The sequence below is a fragment of the Hipposideros armiger genome, unplaced genomic scaffold (assembly GCF_001890085.2).
Source record: "Hipposideros armiger isolate ML-2016 unplaced genomic scaffold, ASM189008v1 scaffold_333, whole genome shotgun sequence".
NCBI classification, from domain to species: domain Eukaryota; kingdom Metazoa; phylum Chordata; class Mammalia; order Chiroptera; family Hipposideridae; genus Hipposideros; species Hipposideros armiger.
The window spans coordinates 439,861-451,635 of NW_017731683.1; the positions used below are offsets into that span (position 1 = coordinate 439,861).

The following is an 11,775-nucleotide window of genomic DNA, read 5'->3' on the forward strand; positions in this document are numbered from 1 at the left end:
TTTTTTCCATTTAATTTTCCAACTAAATTTTTAATACTATTCGATTCTCCAGTCTTTACAAAAGTATTCAAATAAATTGAGAAGTTCAATGGCTTTTTTTTTTTACCTTGGGAAAACAGCCACACTAATTTTGCTATGTGTCACATTGCTTTGAATAAGCTATTTTCCATCAATGACTTGTTCCTGCCTTGTCTGTATGCCACCATAAAATCACTATATCTTGCTGAAGTTCCCCTGCTCCATCTTTAGTCAAGCAAATGGGGTAGGAGAGTCATTTGAGCAAACTAATTAGCTAAAAATATCTTGCTAGCACAAGATGGGCATGTACTAGAAAAATGAGTTTCTTGTGTCCATCATCAACTGTATTTCTAATGGTTGACTGCATTTAAATTATATAATTCACCCTTACAAATGCAACTCTGCCTCCACATTTCTTTCATTGTTTCATTTGAGTGTATTGAAATCCTTTTTATTTTCACAAAGAGAAATAATCAAAACCCTCAGAGAATGCTTATTTTGCTTACAGCTTAATAAAATTGTTTTCATTTCAACAAAGCTGGCATTTAAGAAGAGGGATGGTTTCTTAAAATCTGGCATTTCTTTCTTGAAACCATTGTTGAAAATGAATAGAGAAGACTAATATTGACAGTGATATAAAAGTAATTTCTATGAACTATTTCTTAAGTTCATCCCTCTGGTTATGCTTATAATGTTTATTGTCATGTACTTCCATTTACTATGTCCAGAGCCAGTAGAATGCTTATAAGGATATATTTTCATATTTGTATAAGGACACGACATGTAGCATACATTCAAAACAATTGGCACTAATGCCATGTGTGCTACCCAGAGTTCAGTGATTAAATTTCAGTTTTATCACACTGTGTCATGGGTACAATGACACGATGCCCCTAGGTTACTGCAAATATTAGAGGGGCTTTAAATAAGGAGAGATTACCTCTTTGGTTGTTAAGGCTCTTTCTAGGAGTGCTGATTCCAAATACTTTACTCCTCTCTGGGATCACATATTAGATTATGTGTATTGAGTTTGGATCTTGTATATAGAGAGTCTTTATTTCTAATAGCCCTGTTAGAAAAAAAAAGAAGTCATCTAAATCATGTGATCCGTTTTCTGTGTTCAGGATTTGAAAATATATATAAAAATGTGCCCACATTGATAAGCTGCACAAACAGTCGCATCTATTTACAGACACAGCCTTTATAGCTTGCTTGGGCCTTCGTTAACCTGCATGTCAGGTCCATTTAGACTTTATGAGTTGCTATAAATTAGCCGTCATTTCTTGTGTCTCTCTGAAAGAAAAAAAAAACCTTAGGAGGCCAAACTTACCAATTCTCCCATGTTCACACTGCTATTCTTCTGCTGGCCTGTGTTTCTATAAATGATGATAAAGGTCCGGCTTGTGTAAAGCTCCACAGGGAGAATGGCAGATTTTAGTATATCTTCTTTAGTATTTTTACCATCTACATGGTATGCAGGGCCAGTAAAGGGAATATCAAGGACAGAGGTACATTTTTGTACTTAATCTATTGATAAAAATATTCTTCATACAAGCTGCTAGATCATCTTGAAGCAACGAGAGAAGCAACAGCTAAGAAGTAGACAAGGCCTGTGCTGACCCTATCTCGATGCCTCATTATAAATTTATTGCCATGTTCTGGATTCTTACAGTAAACATTTCACTGAACAATATATATATATTTTTTTTTGGCGGGGGGAGGTCTTCTAAAGACAAGGCATTGTGCAAAGTACTGGGAGAGCACAGTAACAGCACAGTCATAGGTACCATTTTTGGGGTTTTTTTTTGTGACATTTTCTGCATGCTTACCTCTTTATAGACAGTATGCTATGTTTTCCTCAGCATAACTGTACAGGATAGTCACATTAAAAATAACTGACATTTCTTGAGAGCTTATTTGTTCTAAATAATTTACATAAATCAATTACTTTAATTTTCTCTAAGAGATAATTGCTCTATCATCCTTGTTTTATAGGAAAAGCAACTTAGACATGAATTGAAGTAATGAGCCCAAAATTTGAACCAAGGAGTCTGAGTACAGAGCATGCTCACTCATATTATCTTTACTTGAGAGGTAAAATATCTGAGCGTCCCAGTGGTCAATTTTCCAAAGGTCTGATGGAAGTTGAATGGCAGTCAAGATCCAAGTTGAGTTGTGTCTGATTCTGAAACTCCTGCTTTAACCATCAGGTCAAACCCACTCCTTATTGATTCCTGCTTCCCCACCATTTCCAGGAGGTGGTGGAGACAAACAGCTCTAAAGCCAGGCAGATTGTGATCAGGGCAAAATAAAGGCATAAGCCAGGAGCTGTGGAAGTATTGACCAAGCAGTGATTAAATATAATGGTGGCGTCAGGAACAGTATCTCAGAGGAAGTGGCATTTGGACCAGGTCGGAAAGGAGGAGCAGGATTTCAGTTGGTTTAGGAGGTGAACAGCAGGCAATTCAGGCAAAGGGAGTAGCTAAATAGATGAAACAAAATCCTTGAGCTTGAGTTCCAAGTGGATGCATTTAATGCTCATCTAACCTTCCTTCTTTATCACTTATCATCTCACTCTAAAAATAAATTATGTCTCTAGAAATCCTCTTGCAATATTTTACAGTTGTTGCACACATATTAGGAATTTGTTTTAAAATTCTAAATGAACACAAGCCTGTAAACATTGTCTTATTGCTAGTAAATTATATTTAGGGCCAGGATGAATTGAATCCTACTGGCATTGGGGCTATGTTAGATGAAACTCAGAGAAGGCTGGGGCCACGCTGAGATGGACACCACAGATTCTAGCCATGCCGTGCCCCTGGCAATTGCCTGCCTATGCAGAGTTTTTGCACACACAAGAATCTCCGCAATATGTCTGTCTTTGAGCTAATTTTGATAGCATCAGGCAACTAGCAATTAATACAGCCATCCCTCAGTATCCGTAGGGTATTGGTTTCAGAACCCCTTCGGATACCAAAATCCATGGATGCTCAAGTCCCTCATATGAAATGGTGTAGAACAATGCAATTGGCCCTCTGCAGGTTCCCAGCCCCCAGAAGGAAAATACTGATTTCGACCTGCAGTTGGTTGAATCTGCAGATGTGAAACTGCTGATATGGAGGGCCGACTGTGCTTTTGAGGAGGCATTTTTCAGAACCGTTTATTAACAGCACAACAACAAAAATAATAGTCAACTAATAGTAATGGATTTGCATTTCAGGCTCAGATTTCAGTCTATAATCAGAGTGGGGAGGCAATATAGCTGGCCCGCTAAAGATGGGAGTGTGAAGCTGACTGCTAGCATTTGAATCCTGTCTTTGTTGTTACCTAGGCATGTGGCCTTAGAAAAATTATACAATGTCTCCGAATCTCTGTTTTCTCATCTGTAAAATGGGAGGGGTATCATATCTACCTTATAAGGTTCTTGTTAGGGTTAAATGAGTTAATATACATAAAGCACTTAAACTAGTATCTGACACACACTAAACGATACGTTGACCTTCAATATTTGAATATAACCTTGGGTGAATCACTTCATCACCCTCAGTGAGTACTTCCTTGAGCAGGGGTTCTCGACATTGTATTTTTGTGCATAATATTGGGGTGTCGGAAAAGTCATGATGCATTTTTGCAACGAAAAACATAGAAAAAATATGTTAGGAATTTTCTGACAACCCAATAATTGCTATCACTTATTGAACTCCTTCTGAGGTCCAGGTATTGGGCCGTACCCTTTTCACTTTTTATCTCTGCTCCTACAACAGACTTCCCATGATTCATATTTCATAGATCAGTTCAGTCACTTGCCCAAGGTCATAAGGCTAGGAAGTGGAGAAATATAGATTTTAACTCCAAAGACCATGTTCTTTGTGGTTGGTTATTAAAAGTACAGGAATGGAAAAGGGAAGACAACAAAAAGTTATCTTAAGACCGGCATAATGCTTTTGTATTGCTGAAATAAATAGAGATTTAATTGAAAGACGAGAAAATGAACCAATTAGAGCTTCTTAATAGGCCTGTCATGTGGTAGTAGTGTCTGGGCACTCATGATGTAATGTGTGCTGCAGTTGAAAGGTAGTCTATCCTTACTGACACTGGTCTAAATTCTAGCTTGGCACCCTTTAAGAGGTTGAGATACCTGACATCAGTTAATAAACAAGAAGCATATAAGATCACAAACTCCTTCCCACTTCCTTTTTGTCATGACTGTACCATGTAACTGAATTTTGCTGCGGTAAATTATATCTATTCTTCTTGTCACATTTCTTTCTGAATAATATATCATAGGAACTTTAAAGGAGGTCTATGACCAGGTTTAACTTCATAGGCCTAAACTGATGGTCCCACATAGGTTTAGCAAATCATCTGTTAAATTAGAGGTTTATTTATTTATTTTTTTAACGTTCACTTTCTAACTTCTTTATTTGTGTCTTTTATCTATAATCAACATGCCCCATCCAGCTTCCTTCTCTTTCTGTATGATTTGCCTAATTACTTTCTTCCCTCCAGTGTCTAGTTACTGAGAGCGCCTGGTCGCTGGATCATATCTACCTTTGTAGCATCTGTTGCTATGGATGGGTAACTGAGGAATCGGCACTACCTGGGGGCTTTGTTCATTAGGTGGCTTTCCCGATGTGAAGTCAAAGCCACCGAGGTTATGATGCTGCTGTCTGTGTGGCTGAAATTTGTCAGCCAGCCTACTTTTTGAGCAGATGGCATCTTAATGTATCCTAGGCCATCTGGGAACCATGCCATGGGGAAGAGAAGGGTCCTAGGAGCACGGAATTTTTTTTTTAAAGCCCCTTGTCATGTCCATCATACACAGCAGCCTTTTCCCAAATGCGTCTTACTTGGACTTTGACCTTTTGCAGCTGGAAAAAGTGATGCTCTCCCCATTTCACAACAGAAGAAATGGATCCTCAGAGGGGTTAAGTGACGGACCTGCGGTCATGTGTCTGGTACTAGAAAGCCCAAAGCTTTTCAAGTGCTCTGCCCCTTCCTCCTGCATCACCCCTGCTTTACCCATGACAGAGAATGCCCTCGGCTGTCAGTGACCAGTGATAGGTGGCAGAAGTCAGTTGGAGCAAAAAGGCATTCCCAGGTCAAAACTTGCCCAAATTCAGAATTATCCCAGGACTCATAAAACTTAGCCACCCTCTTGCTCTAAGCAATTTCAAAGTCTGTGGCTTTAAATAACATCTATGGGCCTGTTTCCAAAATTTGTAACTCTCGCCCTCATTTTTCCATGGAGCTCCCTACTCCCTCCCAGCTAGCTAATAGATATCCCTAGTTGCTCATCTAAGAGGTATATTAAACTTAAGATAGTTAAAACCTGATTTTTTGTTTCCCATTCTTGTCCCTAAAAACATTGCGTTTCCTCTTGATGCCCATCTCTGTAAAATACATCGCCATTTACTCAGTTACACAAATCCCCAAACTATAATATTCTTGATTTATCTTTTTTCCCAAATCTCACATCAAATCCATCAAGTGCTATCATTTCTGTGTTGAAAAAATATTCTGAATTTGACCACCTGTCTCCATTGCCACGGCTATCATTCAGTTCTAAAGTGCTATCAGCTCTCGCCCAGGTCAGCTAGGGCTGCCCTCGTGGGTCTCCTTGCATCTGCTTCGCCTAGGCAGAATCCCTTCCTGACAGAAGAGCCACAGCAATCTTTTAAAAATATCACTGTGATTTCTTCACTTCCTAGTTAAAATCCTCCAGTGGCTTCCATTTCACTCAGAATAAAATCAGAATACCTTATCACGTTCCACAAGGATGTTAATCAGGCCATTATCACCTTAACCTGTGCTAATCTATCTCACTCTCTGTCGACTTCCTTGGTCTTCTTTTTGCTTCTCAGACAGGCCAAACATTTGAGTCTTTGCATTTGTTGCCCTCCCCCCACCCAAGCTGGCTCCTTGGTAAGTTTTAGGTCACAGCTCAAAGTCACCTCATCAAAGAAGCTTTTCCTAATCCAGACTCCCCCCCAAACCTCTTGATTTAATCACCCTGTTTAAAATTCTCACTAAACTATATTTTTAAACTTCATGTCCCACTAGACCGCTAGACTATAAGGCCCATAAAATAGGGAACTTGTTTTCTCGTTCACTGCTATGAAACTGTCACCTAGAATCATGTTAGGCATATTTAGACAGTCAGTAAATATCCATGAACTGAATGCATACATGGATGCCATTGCTTTTTTCCTGTCACATTTCTTCATAAAATAAATTTATATATTTAGATATCGCTTTGTGATGTTTTGTAATTATTACTAATATAATTATTTGTAAAAAGCAATCCATGTAAACATTTCCAATGAATATGATTGTTTAACCATTGATATTTTGTTGTTAGCAAGTTCTATCAGGAAAGCTAGAGCTTTACTGCCCTTGAGGTTCATCTAGAAAGAAGAATCAGTCATAGGCTGAACAGAAAAAATGAGTTCTGTAACTAGACTATGTAGCTGACGATTGCTTACCTGTGTCGGATTTTATGCCTCAAATTCTTCAAAAAGTCACTGCAAGATTTCTGTATTATGATAGCATCAGAAAGCAAGTAATTTTCTTACAGAGGTGCTCTTAAGAACATATGTATACAGATAGCAAGAAGCAGAGCAGATAGCTTGAACAGTAGACATGGACTGGGGTCCAGAGGTTTGAGCTCGCATTTCGCCTACAACACATAACCCTGAGAGAAGGCAGTACAAGGGCAGCATTTGAGAGCATGGGCTGTGCTGTCCCCCAGTCAAGACTGGAACCTATGACCCTAATCCTTTGGCTGTTTACTACAGAGGAAGTAAGAAGTGCAACAGACAGACCTTCAAATAGAAGGTATCTCATAGCCTTCTCTTACTTAGCCTACCATGTGTCCTGGAAGAGCTGAGAAGGTGGTTCTTTAATTTAATGTGGGTAGTGTAAACTACTCCTTTGCCCTGATACTTCCTGTATAGCTAGGGCTCTGAAGCACTCTCCAGTCACCTAGCAGGCACTCTGCTGAGCTTTAGATTTGAACTGCTCTCCTTGGAAATCCCAAATATTGTGAGGCATCTGTTCTTTGTTCCCTTCAAACTCTGGCTGTCCCAGAACCACTTGTCTGATTGACGTTGTTTCAACATAGTGTTAAACTTGTGGATTTTGTTTTAAATAATGAGACCCTCTCTGCCCTCCAGCTAGCCCACGTCTGTTTTCTCAGCTCTAGACTCACTCATCCTCCTCCTCTTGTTTCATGGGTCACTAGTCATTTCTAGCATTAGCTTATCTGTACCAACCTTGTTCTATTTCCTGTGAGTCAACCGTCTTATGATGGAAGCCCTACATTGAACATGAAAATGGAGATTTTCTTTCGTCTGCAGGAAAATCAGACATATGCTTGACTCAAGAGACTCAAGAAAAAATGGGAGTTATCTCTTTCAAGCTCTTCAAAACTTGTCCTACCCCAAAAATGTTCTAGATGGAGACAATAAAATGAGATGCTAATTATCCCCCCAGAACCTTCTATTATATTACTCCCATTCTTCCCTTTCTCCCCTTATCTGCTACTCTGTGGCTGTGATTTAATACTTTCAATTGATTTCTAAAATATTTGTCATCAGAAGGACAGTAATTTCATTTTTAAAAAACTATTAATTCCACAGGTAATTACTAAGTCCAATACATTTATAGGAAAAAAAAATGTTACTGAAATTTTAAAAAAATTACCTGAATTTAAGCACCACCTTCTAAAATGTAAGGCGTTAGGTACAATATATACAACACAATTCTTTTAAAATATGTTGGTTTGGGAAAGCATGTCTAAAAAGTGCCTCAAGTCAGGGTTTGGTGAAACCCAGACCATGAGTCAGTGTGTTGTGTATGAAATCATCCAAATTGAACAATGCTTTCTAGGTTGTTTGCTATATCCTGTCCATACAAATGGCCCTCTGAGTCCTCAGGAGTGTATCAACCCCTGAAGGCAAGCCGCCAAGTCCTTATGTCCTTTACTTTCCCTCAAACTCCCAAATACCTCCTAGATGTCATCTTGTGTCCTCAGCTGGAGTTCAACAACTTTGAGTGCACCTTTCCTAGCCATCCATCTTTGGTGACTGGGGCCCTGCCTTTCCTGCTGCCCCTCCTCTAACTGCCCCCACCAGCCACAATGGCCTCACCTTTAGGTTCCGAAGTAAATCAGGGAATCAGCCCCTTCCCACTAACCCACATGCATTGCCGGATCCACTGATGGGCTCTGTGCTTGTCCTGATTGGGGAACCTGTTGCCTCTCATGTCAAACTGGTCGTTCTGGAAAAAATGTTGTCATCTTGGGCGGGTAAAAGCCTTAAGGTTATTCCCTGTGTTTCTTCTACGTCTGTGATCCTAGCTCTGACACTACAGATTTCCATTGACTGACTCACGGTGTTTCTTTTAGTATGCAGAGGGACCTGCTCCCATTATTGGAATGTCATTGTAACTCTTTGTTAAGCAGCACATATGTTCCTGCTGAAAAGAACAGCAGAGTGCTGCAAGCACTTGTGTGTGAAGTGGCTTTGGAGGCTACACAGGAAGAGCCAAGTCTGTATGCAGCGGTAGGTGATGACGCCAGGCCAGTTTGGGGTTCACCGCATATAGCGTGGGATATCAAACCAGAAGAGACACAGGCACAGGTTTGATTTTAATTCAGTGGCTTGAGGATGAAGTCTCAGCCATGCAGGCACTACTCATGAAAATAAGACAGAATAGAATTTTCTGAGGCTTGACATGAGAGAAGCTGAAGGGGCAGGGGACAGACGTGCTGGAGAATGGGAGTCTTCTGGTGCTGACAATAGTGATTTAAACCAAATTTGTTCTTTTCATATGTAAATATGCTGTCTTCTGTACAGCTGGCATCTCGGGAACAGGGACAATCAGAGAGCATTTTCCAGAACATCGTTGATCCAGGCAGAGGTTCCGTCAGCCTTGCTCTCTAGATTCTTCAATGATACTTAAACTGACAAACGGTCTGAGTGGGTAGTTTATTTTCATACATATAATGTTACCAACTGAAGAAGTGAATGTAATCTACTGAGCCACTTTTTTTTTTTTGGGGGGGGGTGAAAGGCCAGCCTGTTTTCATTTAACACATACAGATACAGATACATATAAAATATGGCGGCATGTTTTTATAGTGTTCTGTTATTTGGGGGGAAAAATGACCAATTTTATTTCAGAACCCATTTCCCAACAATCCAAATCTTGCTTTTTACATCAAAGAAGTCAGTTTAATTTATAAGTGAGTCCATTGTAATGAAATTTAGGAGCAGTCGTGCTCAGCTCTCAGTGTAGCAAGAATTCTGAAACCGTATTTCTGTAACAAAATCTCTTCAATTCCCTCTGGCAAATTATTACATATATTCCCCAATAACACTGTCATCTGCTTCCTCCCGATGGCATTAATCTCATGTTTTCCTCAAATTTTATTTGAATTCTATTATCAGAGTGTTGAGAGTCTTAAAATGCTTGTTACAAAGGATCATGCAGTGATCACCACTGATCCATGCAGAAGACCAGAGGGGGCGGAATGGCATTATTGATGAAATAGCCACTCAGGCTGCCGGATACTGAGCTGTTGGTAAAAGATAAACAAATAAAAAACAGTCTTCATCATTGAACCATATGTTGTGTTCTGCAAATTTGACTGATGAGTTAAAAATATAGCTATGGAACTAATGGAACTATGAGGCGGCATTAAGTACATTGTTGTTCTGGGTGTGAGCTAACAAAAGTGTAAGCACAGTGCCACCTGGCACATGGTAAGTACACGGTAAATCGTGCTTCCGGCTCCCACCCCCATCTTCTTTGCCAGCTTCATAGATAATCTTAAGTGGGAACAACCTTAACATCTGTACGATGTTAGCATTTTATTTTTGTAGTATAGGGCCAAAAAAATCTAGCATTATTTTACTATGTCTAAGGAACTCTTTCATTAGGATGGGTTTATTTATTTGTTTATTTCGTGTGTGTGTGTGTGTGTGTGTGTGTGTGTGTGTGTGTGTGTGTTGATTCCTTGGGTTGATTTCTTATTTTCAACCTTAACCACTGAATTACTTTTTATCCCGACTTTCTGGAAACCTAAAATGAATGCTGTTTGTTCAAGTTATGTGGATATACTTATTCTCCTTGGAAGAGTCACGTTTTGAATTTGGACCATTAATATTTTGAACTCAGGGATTTAAAAAACAGAAGAAAAATTAAAAAAGAAAAAATAACAATTCCAAGTTTTTAAATCATGTTTGCCACACCAACTTTTATACATTTTTTTCCCCAAAAAAACATTGCTTATGCTAGCAGCTATGCATCATTCACGTATTCTGTAGGGAAATGTGTGTTCATTAAAATCTCCCACATGACAATTAAGGGGAAAATAACACATTTTTGTTTCATTTATATAAAGACTTTAAAAATGGTTACTTAAGTGAAGGGAGAAGCTGTGGTTTGTTAAGAGAGAGGTATCCCTGACCATAGTCCAAAGTCTTATGAATATACAAATGATCACTTCGACGACCTCACCTTTCAGAGTGATGAGGGAATAATGTTAGAGAGGATGTTTGAGATAGCAGAGAAGAGAACACAAAGGAACAATATCAAATGAGGAAAATTACAGAAAATAGGCTTGATCCATTGAAAATAAGGTAAAATGAACAGGGGCAAGATGTGACACTAGATTCAATCAATTAGAGACTTTTTTTTTTCAATTCAGCAAACATTTATTGCATGCCTCCTGTTTACTAGTGCAAAGGTTAGACTAGTGAATAAGAGAAAGGCCCCACCTGCAAGGGGTCACAGTCTGGTAAAATCAAGAAAGAATTTTCCCAAAGAGCCAAACTAAATGCTGCTCACTCTTTAGGTATTTGGGGAATATAGATTCTAAAAGGCTTTTTTTTTTTTGAGGCTGGTAATGAATGTGTTTTGGGGACAAACCTAACTACATAGCAGTTGTTATGTGCTAAGTAACAGCTAGAAGCTAATTTTAATATTAGATTAATATTAGGTTTAAAAGGAAACCATGGAATGCATAGCCTGGCCAACAATTTAAATCTACATAATAGACACCACTAGCAGACATCACTGTTCTCAGGGTGGGGGTAGGAGCTATTCTCACTTCCAGAATATTCTTAGTCATCTTCTTCTCCACTCTGCCATGCTGTTGGTCCCCCTCATTCTCTTCCTGGGGCCCACTCATTCCAAATACTTGTAATAATGATCATTAACTCAGGTGAAGAGCCATTAGAAACTCTTAAAGATTCTACAGAGAATACAGAATGAACATTGAAGGATATGTAGTTAATGGCCATAAGTCAGCTCAGCATGATATGCAGTCATAGTTTTCTAACAAATAGCCTTTTAGTATGAGGCGGGCACATTGTGCTTTCTGTCATTTACTCCACACAGTTGTCATGGAATGCAGTGCCCTGGGAATGAGCAGTATTGTCAGAATCTGCTCAGGGGATCTGAATTGTAGAGGTTGAGATCCTAGTCTTCAGAAGATTACTGTCTTAAAATTCCTGGGAAAGGGCCGGCCGAGTGGCGCGCTGGTTAAGAACTGGCTTGGGATGCCAGAGGGCCGCAGTTCGGATCCCACATATGAGGGCCAGTGACACTGCCCTCTACAGCCAAGATGCTGAACAACAGCTCAACCTGAAGCTGGGCTACCCCGAGTCGCCGGCAACGGCAGGTGGGTTGCCGTGGGCTACTGTGTGTAGCCAGCAGCCACAGTGAGCGGCCAGCAGCTGCAGTGAG

The 11,775-nt window shown here is 39.7% G+C and overlaps 1 protein-coding gene across 1 annotated transcript in view; it reads left to right on the forward strand.

The window, feature by feature from the left end:
• The window catches only part of LOC109392502 (type II inositol 3,4-bisphosphate 4-phosphatase-like), a 285,313-nt gene that overhangs the window by 5,214 nt on the left and 268,324 nt on the right, over positions 1-11,775 (forward strand). The window lies entirely within an intron of this gene.